The following is a 7,183-nucleotide window of genomic DNA, read 5'->3' as shown; positions in this document are numbered from 1 at the left end:
GCACTGTGAAATTGTACATTTTGGTCTGTCTCTTCCCCAGGAGTGGGTCCGTTTCATTCATTGCCATGTCTGCAGGACAGTGCCTGGCACACAGGTACGGAATACATGTATGAATGAATGAATGAATGAATGATTAGCCTGCAGAGCTCCAGGCCTGGCCCAGCTGCATCCTTGCCCAGAGGCCAGGCCCAGGTGGTGAGCTGGCGGTTGAGCAGGAGTCGGGGATAGAGAGGCAGAGGGGAGCCTGGCTGAAGGCCAGCTGCCCTGGAGGCCAGAGCCAAGTGTCTCAAATGGCTCCTGCTCCGCAGCCTGTCCAGCGCTGCCCTCTAAGACTCTTGCCCCGTCAGCCATGCCTGGGAGCCCAGAGCAGAAGGAAGGAAGCAGGTTCTTCCCACAGACCCAGTTCCAGTGGCCTCTGTGGTCCCACCTGAAGTTGGCAAAGACCTCATTCATGTGAGGATGTGGGAGGGGCAGGCTGGGAGCCCCAGACCCAGGCCTGGCCAAGTGATGATGGAGGAGGTGGGGATACTTTTAGGGAAAAGATTCTGGGAGAAAAAAATGGTGGGGTGGAATGTAACATGGCATAGAAGTTGAGGAAAAACAAAGTGTATATATCTATTCTAATAAAAGGGTAATATGCTAATTAGGGCAGATGTCTTCTGGACATCCATCCGGACAAAGCCACAGCGGCTGCGAGGCCCGGGGCTCACGGCAGCTGTGAGCCCTGGTGGCTGCGAGGCCTGGGGCTCAGGCCTCACAGCCGCCACAGCCGGCAGTGGTAGCAGCAGCAGGGTGATGGGGGCGGCACCTTCCCCTGATCAGCCCGGTCACCTCCTGCAGAGGGAGGCCAGACTGCAGCTAGGCTATCCCCTGAGGGCTCCTGGACTGTGAGAGGGGGCAGGCTGGGCTGAGGGACATCCCCTCACCCCAGTGCATGAATTTTTGTGCACTGGGCCTTTAGTATACATATATACATACACACACACACACACACACACACACACACACACATTCCAATATATATAACTTGTAGGGTAAAGATAATATCATATGCTAAACATTTCTAAAAGGGGAAAAATCTATTTTATTAGTTTATGCTAAGTTTCATGTGATCACATTGAATAATAGCTATCTCTTTGTAGTGAATTTTTCATCTTGACGTTGGGCAGGTAATTTCACTCCTCTTATATTAGAAGATGTTTAATTACTGTTTACATGGATTATAAAAATATAACGTAACATAGCTTTCCTCTGAACTAGATGTGCTAACTCAATATCCAACTCTCTGTTTCAAAAAAAAAAAATGGGTTGGCAATTCCAAAGTTTCTTACAAATCTGGCTCAAACAGGTAATTAGAAGCTTTAACACAACTACAAATTTCAAGGTCCCTTAAGGCAGTGGCCTTCAGCCGTTCTCCCCTGCACGGGGAAGGGCAGATGTGCGCAGTGTGACCTGAAAATTCTCGCTTATTAACTATGTCTCTCCCACTTCCCCTCATTTGGAAAAAATACACTAGAATGCAAGTGACTGAATATTACTAATAGGTTATAATCTGGACTGTCTGTTGCAACTTTCCATACTGTTTCTATCAACTCCATTTTAATAGTCACCTATGACTGTCCCTCGTTTATAATGGGAAGAAATATTAAAATGATTCAAAATATTAGGTTGTTTTTTTAAAATATATTTTATTGATTTTTTTTTTACAGAGAGGAAGGGAGAGGGACAGAGAGTTAGAAACATCGATGAGAAACATCGATCAGCTGCCTCCTGCACACCCCCCACTGGGGATGTGCCAGCAACCAAGGTACATGCCCTTGACCGGAATCGAACCTGGTACCCTTCAGTCTACAGGGTGACGCTCTATCCACTGAACCAGACCGGTCAGGGCAAAATATTAGGTTTTTGATTTATACCTCCCTGAAGTGCCTGTTGCATTTTGCTATAGTCTGCACACAGGACACACACACACACACACACACACACACGATAGTCTGGTAAGCAGATGTTCTCGCTCTCCATTTAATAAATAATAACAATAGCCAGTATTTATGGAGCAGTCAGTGTATGCTAAGCCACTTGTCTATGTTATTTCTTTTAATCCTGATGAAAATGGTGCATCGATGAGGAAACTGAGCCTTGGAACTATTGCTCAAGGTCACATTAAACAGCTGAACCGAAGCTCAAATTTAGGTCTTGCTGACTCTCAGCCTGGGTTTAGAGCAGTGGTTCTCAACCTTGGCTGCACATTAGAATCACCTGGGAATCTTTAAAATCCTGATTTCTGGCCGAAACCGGTTTGGCTCAGTGGATAGAGCATCGGCCTGCGGAGTGAGAGGTCCCAGGTTCGATTCCGGTCAAGGGCATGTACCTGGGTTGCGGGCACATCCCGGTGGGGGATGTGCAAGAGGCAGCTGATCGATGTTTCTAACTCTCTCTATCTCTCTCCCTTCCTCTCTGTGAAAAATCAATAAAATATATTTTTAAAAAAATCCTGATTTCTGGGCCTCATCCTCCAGAAATTCTGTTTCTTTGTTATGGGGTGGGGCCACAACATTAGTAATAAAGAAACAGAATTTCCGGAGGATGAGGCCCAGAAATCAGGATTTTTTTAAAAATATATTTTTACAGAGAGGAAGGGAGAGGGATAGAGAGTTATGCGGCCCGCCGAAAACATTTATCTGGCCCACTGGGTGTTTTTGCCGCCGCTGCCTGTCCTGCTTAGCAGCCGACTTGTCCGGGGCCCGCAGTGCGCATGTGTGGAATGTCTGAGGGACAGTGAACTGGCCCCCTGTTTAAAAAGTTTGAGGACCTCTGTAAATACTCTCAGTGAGAGCAAGGCCAACTGGCTCAGTTTGACACTTGATCCAAAATCATTCTCTTTCACTTTCTGCCAGATTGGAAGGCGGTATAGTGATTAAATATTTCTGGCCGGCAATATCTTGCCATTTATGGAAAAATGATACCCTCAAATCTTTAATAATTGTTTCATTAAGAACAGAAACAAAGCCCCTGCTAAACTTTGGAATGAGAACAGGAAAATCTCTTTACTTCTCTGCACCTCACTCTCCTCAGGCAAGATGCAAAGAATAGGATCACTTTCGAAGTAGCGTTGGGAAGAAGACAAACAGTGGATGCTACTTAGTTATAATTAGTAGACGTTGTGTGTGTGCGTGTGTGTGGCAGACTACAAATAACATTTTAAGGTTAGAGAATCCCTTCTTTTTTAAAAAAAAATATACTTTATTGATTTTTTACAGAGAGGAAGGGAGAGGGATAGAGAGTTAGAAACATCGATCAGCTGCCTCCTGCACACCCCCTACTGGGGATGTGCCCACAACCAAGGTACATGCCCTTGACCGGAATCGAACCTGGGACCCTTCAGTCCGCAGGCCGACGCTCTATCCACTGAGCCAAACCGGTGAGGGCAGAGAATCCCTTCTTTATGGTAAGACAGCAGTTCTCAACCTGTGGGTCGCGACCCCTTTGGGGGTTGAACGGCCCTTTCACAAGGGGTCACCTAAGACTATCGGAAAACACATATATAATTACATATTGTTTTTGTGATTAATCACTATGCTTTAATTATGTTCAATTTGTAACAATGAAATTGGGGGTCACCACAACATGAGGAACTGTATTAAAGGGTCGCGGCATTAGGAAGATTGAGAACCACTGTGGTAAGAGAAACTTGGAAGGCCCAAGGAAGGAGTTTATAAAAATATGAGCCTGCCTCTGAACTTCCTTTTGCTTTTAGCTCCATGCAGATTAAGGAGTTTCTCAAAGGCCACCTTCTTGCAAGGTAGGTGAGAAGGCCTGCTCAAAAGTTTTATATTTGCTAAATTTGTTTGTGTTGGTTTCCTATTTCCTCCATGATTTGCCTGGGAGGGGTGACCCAGCTTACTTTGGGGAAGGTTGTAGGTAGATAGGAGCCAAGTGATGTTTGCTAATTTGTTTATTTAGTGAGGGGCTTTCATTAAAAAGGTCATCTCCTTTGTGCAGTTAAAGAGCTCCCAGGGGAGTTTTCTCACTTATCTGTTTTGCTGTTTTGGAGGTAATTCTGTAAAGAACAGTTGAGCCTTAGGTCTTCTTTTCAGGCCCTGGAAAGTCTTGTTGCTCTTTGGGTGGGCACCCACAGCTGGGATGGGAGTGTGGTGGATGGGAGGAAGGTGGATTTGACTAGTTGAAATCAAAGGCCATCTTCCCCAATGGGACATTGCAGATGTCTCCTTCAGCTGAGCCAGAACAAACTTGAAGGTTGGGTCATTATTATGGTGTAGGATGCCTGGCTTAACCTCTAAGTTTATGAAGGACACTAATAACTTCCTTCAGGTAGTTGTCATGATCAACTGCTTTATAAATATACTAGCAGCCCGGTGTATGAAATTCATGCATGGGTATGGTCCCTAGGCCTGGCTGGCGATAAGGGCCAATCAGGGCCTTCCAGCTGCCGGCCGGGGCCTCCCTTCCCCTGCTGCTGGCTGCTGGCTGCTGGCTGGGGCCTTTCTTCATTCTGCGCTGCCCCCTGGTGGTCATCGCACATCATAGCAAGCAATTGGTCTCCCGGTCGAACTCCTGTGGGGATAATTTGCATATTAGGCTTTTATATAGATAGATTATTATAATGTATGAAGTGGTGGCTAATGGGAGTGCTACAAAATGTTAGTTATTACTAATAGGAGTGCAAGTCCAATATTATGCCTAATTGGAGGAAGCTGATTTATACACATGTGGCAACTTTTCAAAATATGTCCTTTCCCTCCCTGTTCACTGATATTTCTCAGCATCCATTCCCATCACTCCCAGTTCTCTCTCAATTTGCATAGTGTATTCATACAAACACATTCTCTCATTTAGCTTTAGCAATGAAACATTGTATTTGCTTTCCTTGGTTGTTCTGTTCTGTGTGGAGTGCACACTGACTACACATGAGTCTTTACTTCAAGAACACTGAGAACAATTCAAAGCCAAGGGCATGTTGTAACACTCTTTAGTAATCTGATGTAACATGGCCCATGTTGGGAATAATAGGTATGTTTTCTTCAGGGCTAGTGTGTTAGACCTGTTTCCGAGGGCAGTGCCTCATTCCAGAGCACAATACATCTTAATTAATTGAATGAGAACCAGACCATGTTGGGTATGGTGCAACTGCATTAGTGCCTGGCATAATCTGTAGCTATCTGGCCAAGTCATTAAGATAGCTAAAGTAACTGTGAGAACGATGGCTCTCACACCTGGTGTGAGAAAGAATTGCCTAATATAATTTTGAGGATGCACGTTTGCACAAGGTTCAGGCAAATATCTACCCCGGGAGGAGTTCTGTATCAGTCATTTTTCCTTTTTTCTTTTCCTCCTTCCTTCCAATAAAAATGTATTGAGTGCCTACTGTGTGCTAAGTATTAGGTATGAAAACATTATTCCTGCCCTCAAGGAGCTCAGAGGTGTGTGTGTGTGTGTGTGTGTGTGTGTGTGTGTGTGTGTGAGAGAGAGAGAGAGAGAGAGAGAGAGAGAGAGAGAGAGATATCAGTACAATGAGTTGCAAACAATGAAATAGGTTTGAACAACCTCTGTGAGAGTATACATGGGAAAGGACAATTCTGGGTAGGCTTTGCTGAGGAGAAGTGATTTTAAGCATTGAAAGATAAATAGGAATTTGCCCGGCCCCCAACCAACCAACAAAAAAGTAGAAGGTGGGCTGTCCACGTGGTTGAACAGAGCCCCGGAAGGCGCTGTTTGAGGTCTGGAGGCACACGATTGAGAAATGTGGTGTATGGTCCATTGTTACCAGTGCCTGGATGCATGTTCCACAGAATTGGACATTTGTGGATGTGCTCCTGAGTTTTCTCAGTGGCTACGGTAACCATCTGCTAACATCTGCCTTTTGTAGGCTAAAGTTATTTTTGGTCTACTTTACAGTGTGGAATTTTGGAGGATCAGTAGAGCTCTTATGAGTCAATTCTCTGTTCATGAGTGAAATTCTGAACCCTTGAGTCCACTACCCGTTGCCTACTGCCACTCAATGGTAAGTATGCAGAGAGTATACTCCAGGCGGAATCACTTTGTATCATTTGGGTTTCTTGTTCTGGTAACTAATGCGGGGTTTTAAGAGTGACACCAATTCCTTTTGCCTAGACTGGAGATACTAAATGTCTCCCCCTGTCACTTTTCTCCACTACTTTAGGCTGTTTCCTATTGACTGCCTACCACAGAGCCCTCCCAATAAATGAAAACATCTTATTATGGGTTTGAAAGGATGCACAGAAGGACAGTGCAAGAAGTAAGAGGTCTAAGTTAGGAAAAGCCAAGATGGAGTGAGTTATGTGGAAAGAGCAGTCAAAGGGTTCTCATGGCTTCCAGGTATCCTCTTACCTTAGTGCCACCATTGCACTCAGTCATTGGTCAGGAGCAGCCTTGGGAAGCGTGGCTTTAACCCAAACTGGGTGATGGATTGCCGGTGACTTTGGTTTGAGGAGTCCCCAGTGGCCTTGTGGAGTTTTCTTTAGAACCGCACTGCAGTCTAAGACCATTTCCCTCTGTCTCCCTCCCTTCCCGTTCTCTTTCACTCAGGGTCAGACCTCCATGGTGGTCTGACAGTTCTCCCAACCTCTCCTCATTTCCTCTACATTTTCCCTAATAACTTGTCCCTAATACATTTCTTATATCTCTAATTTCATCTTGGTGGCTGTTTCTTGGAGGACCCGGAATAATATTGGATGGATACCATATGATTTCACTCATATGTGGAATCTGATGAACAAAATGAACTAACAAACAAAATAGAAACAGACTCCTCTAAAGAACAGGTTGACAGCTGTCAGAGGGGAGGGGGGTTGCAGAGCTGGGGGATAAAGGTACAGGGATTAAGCAAAAACAAAAAACAACAACTCATAGACATAGATAATACTATGGTGATTACCAGAGGGAAAGGGGGTGGGGGGAGGTAAAAGAGGGTAGAGGGGGGATAAATGGTGGTGAAAGGAGACTTGACTTTGGGTGGTGAATACACAAAACAATATACAGATGATGTGTATACATTTTTATTGGAAGGAAGGAGGGAAGGAAAAAAGGAAAAATTATAGAATTGTATACCTGAAAAATTATACAAAAATATAATTTTATTGACCAGTGTTACCCCAATAAATTCAGTAAAACATGTTGGATGAAAGGGCAAAGAAATGTGTTG

At 44.7% G+C, this 7,183-nt stretch overlaps 1 long non-coding RNA gene across 3 annotated transcripts in view; it reads left to right on the top strand.

Annotated features, from left to right (window-relative positions):
- The window catches only part of LOC106726195, an 18,481-nt gene extending 11,702 nt beyond the window's left edge, over positions 1 to 6,779 (top strand). For 2 of the 3 annotated variants that reach the window (XR_001362213.1, XR_001362214.1), the window contains exons 2-3: positions 5,917 to 6,022; positions 6,182 to 6,779. This is a non-coding gene — a long non-coding RNA (uncharacterized LOC106726195). Of the gene's footprint in view, positions 1 to 3,757; positions 3,803 to 5,916; positions 6,023 to 6,181 lie in introns of those variants that run through there. The other variant, XR_001362215.1, reaches the window with a different exon arrangement.
- The last annotated feature ends 404 nt before the right edge of the window (positions 6,780 to 7,183 follow it).

This window comes from Myotis brandtii, unplaced genomic scaffold (genome assembly GCF_000412655.1).
Source record: "Myotis brandtii unplaced genomic scaffold, ASM41265v1 scaffold237, whole genome shotgun sequence".
NCBI lineage: Eukaryota > Metazoa > Chordata > Mammalia > Chiroptera > Vespertilionidae > Myotis > Myotis brandtii.
Note: the sequence above shows the minus strand (reverse complement) of the source record. Positions and strands in the feature narration are given on the sequence as shown.